Source organism: Hermetia illucens, chromosome 2 (assembly GCF_905115235.1).
Source record: "Hermetia illucens chromosome 2, iHerIll2.2.curated.20191125, whole genome shotgun sequence".
Taxonomy (NCBI): Eukaryota; Metazoa; Arthropoda; class Insecta; order Diptera; family Stratiomyidae; genus Hermetia; species Hermetia illucens.
Window position 1 is genome coordinate 109,190,556 of NC_051850.1, and position 9,915 is coordinate 109,200,470.

A 9,915-nucleotide genomic window follows, 5' to 3' on the forward strand; every position below is an offset into this window, starting at 1 on the left:
CGTTAGAAAAAGCGCTGAGGGTAGCAGCTGGTGGTACTGATAAGCCTGAGCTCTCCCGCTGTGGGACGGCTAATTTTCCCCGAATACACTATACGAGATACTAGCAAATCTACTTGATCAGGTTTGGTGATTCTCTTATTAAAGAATCTTTGAGTGCACTACTGTTTGGTGTATGTATGTAGCTAAAACTGCAATGATGTAGGTACTATTTTTCAATGCCAGTTTACTTGGCGACCTCATTCTAAAGGGCCATTGTATCAGGAATTCCTAATAACCGATGATAGTGAGTTTACTTTAATGCCTACTTTCACGAAGAGAGTTAGTTAACAAACAGTATAGACAGAAACACGTCAAGAAACTGGAAACTGAATGTATCAAGTAGAGGCCTGATGAGAAAGGGGATGGAACCGAGCGATTCCACCGAACCCAGAGTTTTCTCGGGACCCGGAAGGGAAACTTCACACGTCCTGCTCATGTATGAATACTTCGAAAAGGTGTGCAAATGATATTGATCGACCATTTCAATATAGTAGTTATGGGGATAAATGGATACTGCCAAAAAGTGCGAAATGACCTCAAATCCAAGCGCATCTACGATCTCAAACCCGTAAATTCATTTTGTACGAAGGAAGGGAAGTCCAACTAAGCGTATTCTTGCAATGTTTCTAGCGATTAAATTAACGAGATGATTTCTTTTTCCGATAGTGGCTATTTATTCTGGTATGCATTTACCTATATTCCCCAAAACAATTGCTTCCCTTCTTCAATACTGTATGTCTTATCGTAATGAAGAAGGGAACAAGTTGCACCCGCAATATCGGTATATGCTTACCAGAATAGATAATTACTATCAAAAGGAAATCGTCTCAATATTTGCATACATTTAAGGAAGGAAGGTTTACATAGCTATATGGTTTCCCTTCATCCCTTGGTGCGCGTCAACCACAGCTACGCGCCATCGTTCGCGGTTACCTGAAATGCGTTTCAGCTTGCCACTATGACTTCCCGAGACGCTCGCACTCATTCTCTACCCTTCTGTCCCAAGTGCCCTTAGGGCGACACCCTCGTCGGCCATCTTGGGAGAGCACTGTATGGCATAATACGCAATGCAGTTGTTGCCCCTCCTAAATGTGCCACCTATCCACTGCCGCTTCCATCTTCCTATCACACCGCATACGAGTGCCAAGCCTGTACGCCGCCCAAGTTGTTCGTTTGAAATAGTGTGAGGCGAGCGCACTTCGATGAAACGACGCAAACAGGTATTGACGAAAGCTTTGAGTAACAGTAGAATGGAAAGAACATTAGCACAGAACACTCTCAACTTAATCTCAGTGTTGAAATAACTGCATTTCCAGATTTTAAACAAATCAGCGAAAGCGGATCTAGCGCTGTTAATGCTTCGCGCAACATCTAGTTCGGTGCCCCCGTCGGCAGAAATCACGCTTCCAAGGTATACAAATTGATGGACACCTTCGATGATCTGCCCATTCGTAATCGAAGTATTCGAAAAAAAGACGTGATCGTCCATTGAATTCCTCTTCCTATCTAAAAATCCTCCGAGATTTTACCTCGATGCATCATATGTCGCTCTAATAATAGTTATTAGTTTCTCCGGAGTGCCCCTCCTACGTAGAGCACTCCAAGTACACTCCCTGTTCGCGTTTTCGGAAGCTTTCTCGAAACCGATGAAGAGCAGGTGCAGCGAAGATCTAAATTCCGCGCACTGTTTCAAAATGATCCGTAGGGTGTTGGTGTTTTTAATGTAAGAGGATCCGAAAACGAGCCTGCTCTCTGTCGATCAAGCTTTCGAGATGTCCTTTGATGCGTTCGAAGATTACTTCATCCATTATCTTTGCCCCGGCGGGGAACACGCAGATACTGCTGCAGTTGTCACACTCAATACGTGTGCCCTGCAATCTTAACGATAATTCCCTTCTTCCACTGGGAAAGATTTCCCAGAGAAAGACAGAGATTTCCGTAGGAGATCTGCAGTAACTGCAGGTGCAGCGATAAATATCGCTGCGGGGAGACCGACAAGGCCAGCGGTTTGATTTCTCTTCTGCTTGGAAGAACAGTCCCTATCCACATGTTACGGTGACTAACCCTTTTATCCACCAAAGGAGGATCCTCATCGAATGTAATACGGTTGAGAGCCTTGGTGAAGCGTTCATTTCACCTCTTTAGTTGTGCATCATTGTGGATGAGGAGTCGACCGTCAACGTCCCGCACAGAACCATCAAAAGATTTGCGACGACATGCAAGCTCTTCCGTGATGCCTTATACATTTCTAAAATCATTATGATCTGCAGCATCTTTATGCCCTGACCAGCGTAATAACAAATTCTTTCTTATCATGGCGTACACTACGCTGAACTTCTCGTGATTTCGTTCGGTAGTGGAGTTTGAGCTCGTCACGCCCGCCATCACTCACAGCGGTTAGTAGAGCCTTCAACCCTCATCGATCCGCTTCCACAATTCCGCAGTTAACCAGACTTTATCACGCCCCTTCTGAACCTGACCTATGACTTGTGTAGCACCCAAGAAAAGAGCCTTTTTGATAGTAATTCAGTGCCCCTTGATATTCTCCAGACCGTTACTCAGTATACCTGCCGCTCGATCGGCAAGACAACTCTCCCACTGTCGAGCAGCAAGGGGGTCGCAACCCTGCGAGAATTGGCAAACGCAATGCGCAACCGAACGTAACTAACCATCAGATGGTGATCTCTTTCAAGGCCGATGTCAGTGATTCTCTTATCACATCCAGAAGACAACTCCTAAATCTACTGCTGATCGCGAATTGGTCAATGTGATTGCTTGTACAGTGTCGCTCAGTTGAAAGCCAACTGTGTGTCCCGCCAATAACGATGTGGTGGAAGTTGCAGATATCCACGAACCTCCCACCATTGTGGTTACGGTCGCCAAGACTGTGTTTCATCACATGTCCGTGCAAGGTGTCGTCGGATCCTACTTGGCATTCAGATCACCCATCACAATCGCAATGTCAAGGAGAAAGCGAGCATTCTGAGGATCCTCGCTACCGTTATCGAGGAGCGTGCGAAGATGCCAGAAAAAAATCATACTCCCTTTTTGTAGCCAAAGGTCGTTGCCGTGGGATCAGTCCCTATCCGAGGCATTGTTGACGTTTCGGTAGCAATATAGTTTTAAAATTTGCAGGTAGCTAGCCTGAAAATCTCTACCCCTTTTAGTCGCATCTAACGACAAGCATGGAAAACTTTGAGTGTATTCTTAAGCCCCAACTCGCAGGGTACCACACATACACATACCACACAGTTGCGGTTATCAAAGAACGCAGAGAACTGACGCAAGTGTTAACGGGGATGGAAAAGTATAGAGATGGAGAATCGCTCAGGGTTTACAGACCAAAAGCAAGCAAACGGCAACTTAGCTTTGATCTGGCTTAGACTCAAACCTCCTCGTCTGGTCCGACATCAAATGAAGTTGATATGAGTCGTCCGACCTGGTGATAAGTGGGCGGGGTTTATTGCCTAAGATTGCTTGAAAAAGTATTTTTATCTGTTGGCTTCATTAATGTTTGAAGTATCGTTCTCCTTCTCCTCCTCTGACCTGCCACTCTAATACGACTTGCTGTCTTCTTTGAGTCTTAGGAGATCCAGGTCTAGATTGTCCTCTCCTTCGGACCTCGGCAGGCTTTCCACTCGATTGAAATACCCCTCTTCGATTTTTCCTGGCGTACATGTGGAGCGATGTTACTCAATTTGTAGTTAATGTGGGACTTGTGATTTTTTATGCTGAGTTGGTTTACTTCTACTTTGTCTCCGAATATTCTCCAGAACCGTGTCTGCAGATCATTTGGGTAACTACGCGATCCAGAATTTTCTCCGTCTCCATCGTAGTGACGTCGGGAAGGTTGACTGTCACTCGATAAGGACGTCGATGGTTCCCTGCCCCTCACAAGTAAGTATTTGCTTCAGAAATGATTTAACTAGCATAATCAATCGAACGTCCATCATTGCACTATATGTTGCCTTTCTCATCTTGGTAGGGTAAAGCGCATCAATCACACCTACGCGCCATTGTTCGCGATTATCTGAAATATGCTTCAGCTCCCCCACGACTTCCTGACACGCTCGCACTCCTTCTCTACTGTTCTGCCCCAAGTACCCTTGGACGATCCACCCGTCGGCCATCTTAGGAGAGTGGGTTGCACTGCCTGGTCTGATAATCCACTGCCACTTCCGTCTTCGGATCACTTCGCGTGCGATACGCGACACAGAAAAAACACTAGCACGGAAAAGTCTCATCTTGATTTTGATGTTGAGACAACTGCATTTTCAAATTTTAGACAGGGCTGCGAAAGCGGATCTAGCGCTGTTAATGCGTCGGACAACATCTAGTTCGATGTCGGCAGAAACCAAGCCTCCTACAAAGCGTCAGACATCGTTCACTGTCGATATTCAGAATGTTGTATACCATGTTGGATGCTAGTGCTGTCAGCGTTTTGTATAACACAAATGTCCCTAAGTGTTATATATCCTAGCAAGCAATTTCGTTTTGGTCTATCAACCCTGCACGGTTGGATAAGCTACCGACTATAAAAATTGGCGAATTCGTGAGAGAGAAGGAAAAGATAGATATTTCCGTGAAAATCATGTGTTATATTAGATTTGCCAAGTGAGACTCTGTTTCCTGTTTGACCTTTAATTAGGGTAAAATCCCCCAACTGGTGCATTATCGTAGTAGAAGAGCATTTTCTTCGTCGTCCATTTATTTATCTTCATCGCCGGTCGTATTTTTATTTCATCATTCAATTCCTCCAATAATGTAACGTAATCTTGTCCTACAACTGTCTTTCCTTTCTCAAGAAAATTGATGAAAATGATTTCATGGGCATCCCAAACATCGTTCCTGCTGTTTTTTGTCTGTTCGGTCGTTTTGGCCGACTGTTGTTTACTGGACTTTGCTAAATGATTTCGTCCATTGTTACATATCGTGACACTAATTTTCTAAGACTACACTGAAATAGTTCTTAGTAGTACTTGGAATCATCCCCCCGTCGTTGTTTTTGATCGGTTGTGAGAAAATGCGGCAGCCATCGCACACACCATTCTTCATAACCAAATTTTCATGGAAAATATTTCGCATACGTTCTGCCAAGGTCTTCATGAAGTTACCTACATATTTCACGCACTTTCATTTTTAGGCTATTTAAGACTATGCTGTGAATTTCTTCGATGTTTTCTGGAATCGTAACCTTTCTCATCCAGAACATTCGAATCCATCTACTTTCTGGTTTGAGCAGTACCTTTCCCCATTAAAAATCAATGTTTAATTAACACACAAAACCCCTTATTGTCCAGATTCAGAATCTGATTTATTTATTGAGCAAAGAAAAGAGATACATGTGCCGTACAAAAAGAATAATAACTTAAAAACTCAAGCGCGACTAATTCAGTATGTAACGCTAACCTACGCAAATATCCGGCCTAGCCGGTTACATGGTATAAAGTGAAAAGGGGGTGCTTGTCAATGCTCATTTGACATAACGTGTGCTTAAACCTAAAAATAATTTATAACTTACAACTAAACAAACCTAACACAAAACCACACAAAATATCATAGTACTCCGTACTGGAAAACGGGAAAAAGGGAGTTTTTAGGCATTCGATTGTCTTAATCTAGACTAAATAAAGAAAAATAATGAAAGGTGATCTACGCCTGAGCGGGAATTGACTGCCGGAACATTGGTCCTACGCGGTTAGCCTCTGTGAAAGTCCGGGGAGGAGCTTTGATAAAAGGAGGGGACGAAGGAGGGAGGGGAGGCGTGATGGTTGAGAGGAGAATTACTGTCCGAGAGGACAGCCAGCACTGACACGTAGTACCTCTGCTCGCGTAACAATGCATTGCGCTTAGCGAGATTTTTTATTAGCGGGTTAGGGTGGGTCAACCACTTTTTCAGTCGGGCGCGCGACAACTTGATCATGTGCGGAATTATGAGGCAAACCCAGGAAAGGTCATACAGGAGAGAGTTTTTGGTGAAATTTTAGGTTTGCCCTTCTGTATTTGGCCGTACATTTCCTGAGTATCGTCCTTTCAAAGCGTTGGAGGGTTTCTGCTCCTTTCGGTGACATGGTAGCCCATGCTGCGAAACCGTAGGTCAGAATTGGATGAATCAGAGTTTTGTATATAACGGTTTTGGTGGCAGGGAGCAGGGCTCGGGATGAGAGGAGGTTTTTTAAGGCAGCTGAGGCCTTAAAGGAATTGGCAATAGCAGATCTGACGTGAGGGTTGGATTTACGTTTGTTGTTGAAGGATATTTCCAAGTATTTAATGTTTGGTTTTGGCTTGAGTGTGTATCCCTTATTGTCCATGTTTTACACATTAATAGTCGAGACGTTCTTGTCAAACTTTACAAGGAAACTTTTGAAGACTGGCACTATTAGAATATAGTATGGATTTTTTTCTTACACCGACATTTATGTGCCAGTCAGGGGACTTGTGACTCCATGTAGTTGACTTAACACCAACACCCAGTTGGGGTTATAGTGTGAGTGTAAAGTAACCCCCTCCTCCAATTGCTCTTCATCATTTACTTCCTATTCATAATGAGGGAAATCTTGGAATGGTGTCTTCGTTTGGTTCAGATACATGAACATATTTTAAGAAGTGCGTAATAGAATCGAACTCCTAATCACCATTTCGCATAAATGAAACCGTTTTCTTAGCATATTTGACAACAGGGTCATGCCTCAAAACATTAAGAAGAATGTAGGCTTCTCGGAAAGTCCGGAACTCAAACATTTGTCAGAAATTATCAATGATACTAAACCCATTTATACGTAGATACGTAGACAGAAATGTAATTCATATTGTGTCACCGTCATGCCGTGTGGCCTCGCGGAGAGGGAGGTGACACGGTTTAGGATGGAAACGGAGGTGGATTTGGAAGGGTGTGAATCGTGTTGTTTGGGTGGAGGAACCTACTGAGTATGGGAGTAACGACCTATGTAGGGGACTACTCTATCTTCAATGTCGAACACATAGTTATCATTATAGTAAGGAATGAGGAGTTGAGGGAATTGGTTTTTCCGGAAGAAGTGTGACTAAAAGGTTAGGATGTGATAGAGACCTTTCTGAGATTCCGCGTGTCAAGCCATGATAGCATCGATGCGCGGCGTTTGGGCGGACTCATAAGCAATTTGGTTGCAAATGCGGAAAATCTGTCTTTCTTTCTCTCCATGAGGATGGAAGTTAAGTTGATGTGATGAAGGGCAGATTTTTAGAATCAAAAGCTATTTTTGAAGTCATGTTCAATCTGTTGCCATGAATTATTATTATTCTGTTAAGAGAAAGTCGCACCGCGTCCTTAAAGAACTATTGTGCCCTCTTTACTGGTTATAGTGTACCTATTAATCATTGTATATGAAGCAAGCCTATAACAGGAACTTTAGTGTATTCCCTACTTCCAGATCTTTCAACTTTGCATCTGGTATTAAATGTTCTCCCAGGTTTACTTTGCACAAGTGGCGGACACTGTCCCACGACGTGTATAAAGGTTTCATCACGCTCCATACAAAACCTACAGGCAGTGTCCGTAGATATCCCTAGCTTCCCTAGGTGCTAGTTTAGTCGACAGTGACCAGTGAGAATGCCCAGTATGATTCGGAGGTTCTTTTTGGTGAGGTTTAAGCAATCCTTTATGCGCCTGGGTTCGTATCCCCCAAAAAGCACCCTGGACTGCTCCATCATTGGTAGGCCCGCCCAGTATAGTTCCCTCAACCGTTTCTCTTCATTTCTAAATGTCATAGCCATGAAACCGTTCTGGCGCCCCTTCTTCCTCCTTGGCTAGTTCGTCCGCTGCCCCGTTGCCACCCAACCCAGCATGGCCTGGAAGCATCCAGACCTTGTTGGAGGACCTGAGCGTCTTCGGTCTCTCAAGGTATTCACATACCAGTTTAGAGTTCACCTGGTTGGACCTAAGTGCCTTGATCGCTGCTTGGCTATCGGTGAGAATAGCAATGTTCTGCCGTCTGCAGCTCCTTTGGAGATTAAAGGAGGCACATTTGTCTATGGGTTATATTTCTGCCAGGAATATCTTTCTAGGCGTTACCCCAAATTTCTGTTACCAAGGTATAACATGATAACGAGTTTTCATTTCGATAAGAAGTTTGAAAAACATTGGAGTAGTAAGGTAAATTGGAAGAGGGTGGCTATGATATACGGCTTAGATCAGTATTTGATTACCTGGTATACTGACGGACCCCTCACAGCAGAGGGAACAGTCGCCGAGGTCAATGGTCCAAGGCACTTAGGTCTAAAAGGTGAACTCTAAATTGATATAGAAATTTCTTGAGGGACTGAACACGCTCGGCTCGGATATGTTGGGTTGTGTGTGTGTATGGTGGGGAGAAGCTACAGCTTCTGAGCACTCAGGCCGTGTTGGCCCATTGTACTCGCCTCCTCCGTCTAACGGAATATTACGGATTCGTTAACGTATCTCAGGATTTCCATTAGTGGATGTGATGCTACCCGTTGCAATTGGAGAACATCGGCACCAAAGATCTGATACCTGATGCGTCCATAGGCGGGGCATTCACATAGGAAATGCTCCGTGGATTCCGCTTCCTCATTACAGGAGGGATACGTATCATCTTCGGTAATTCCTATTCTGAACATATGCCCAGCTAGTGAATTATGGCCTGTCAGAATGCCCACAATACACCTGCAAGTCCTCCGGCTTTTCGACAGGATAAACTTTGCAGTACGTATGTTCGGTTCTGGCAGGAAGTTGGGTTAGAAGGTAATGAGGCAACGGACAAATTGGTCAGGAAGGGAGCAGGGACGCCTCTACACGCACTAAATCTCTTTTGTGGAATCGAAAACGGGTTCATGGCTATGACATTGAAAAATGAAGTGGGAGCGTGACTGGGCGAACCTACCAGAATTGGACCATTCCAGGTTGCTTATGGGGGATATGAACCTAAGTGCTGAAAGGACTGTTTAAACCTCACCAAGAAGGATCCCCGAATTATAGTGGGAATACTCACTGGCCACTGCCGCCTAATCAATTACCTGGGAAGTTAGGGATATCTACAGTCACTGCTTGCGGGGTGTGTGCAAAATAGTTCGAGGCAACTGGGAGAATATTTCATACCAGACGCCAAGTCAAAATACTTACAAGTAGGGAATATATTAAAACTCCTGTCGGTTATAGGCTTATTCGACATACCTTAGTTAATAGCTGCACTATAACCAGCAAAAGTTAGTTCCTTTAGAACACAGTGTAACTTCCCTTAAGAGAATGATAATAATAAATCATGATCTCGGTGTGTTCAATAGCAAGTATAGCACACTGTTAGTTAATGAGGCGGATTGATATGCGCATGCCGTGTGCAAGATGGAGGAGAGGCAAAGCCTCTGAGCACTCAGACCCCAGTGACCCATTTTACTCGATTCTTTTGTCTAATGGTATATCCCGGATTCGTTTATGTATCGCAGGATTTCCATTAGTGGATGTAATGCTACCTGCAGCAGTTGGAGCACATCAATACCAAAGATCTGAGGTCTGATGCACATATGCCCAGCGAGTAACTGATTGCCCATTAGAATCCCCACAATACTTCTGCTAGTGTTTTTGCTTCGACAAAATAAACTTTGCGGTATTTCTGTTTGGTTCTGACACGAAAAAATTAGTGTGTTCAACAATATTAAGGTTCTGCCACCTTTCATTATGGGAAGCTTGTGCTCAGTTTTTGAGGGCAGCATTAGCCAATGCTACTGACACCCCAATTGCTAGTTCCAGTTCCGGCGTGGGGAAATTGGATTCTCTTTTGCTAAAGAATCTGAAATTTCATTTCCCTCTACACCACAATGACCGGGTACACAGAGCAGTTCCACCGTATTGAATATCGAAAGAAAGTTGAATCGGTTTCTCAT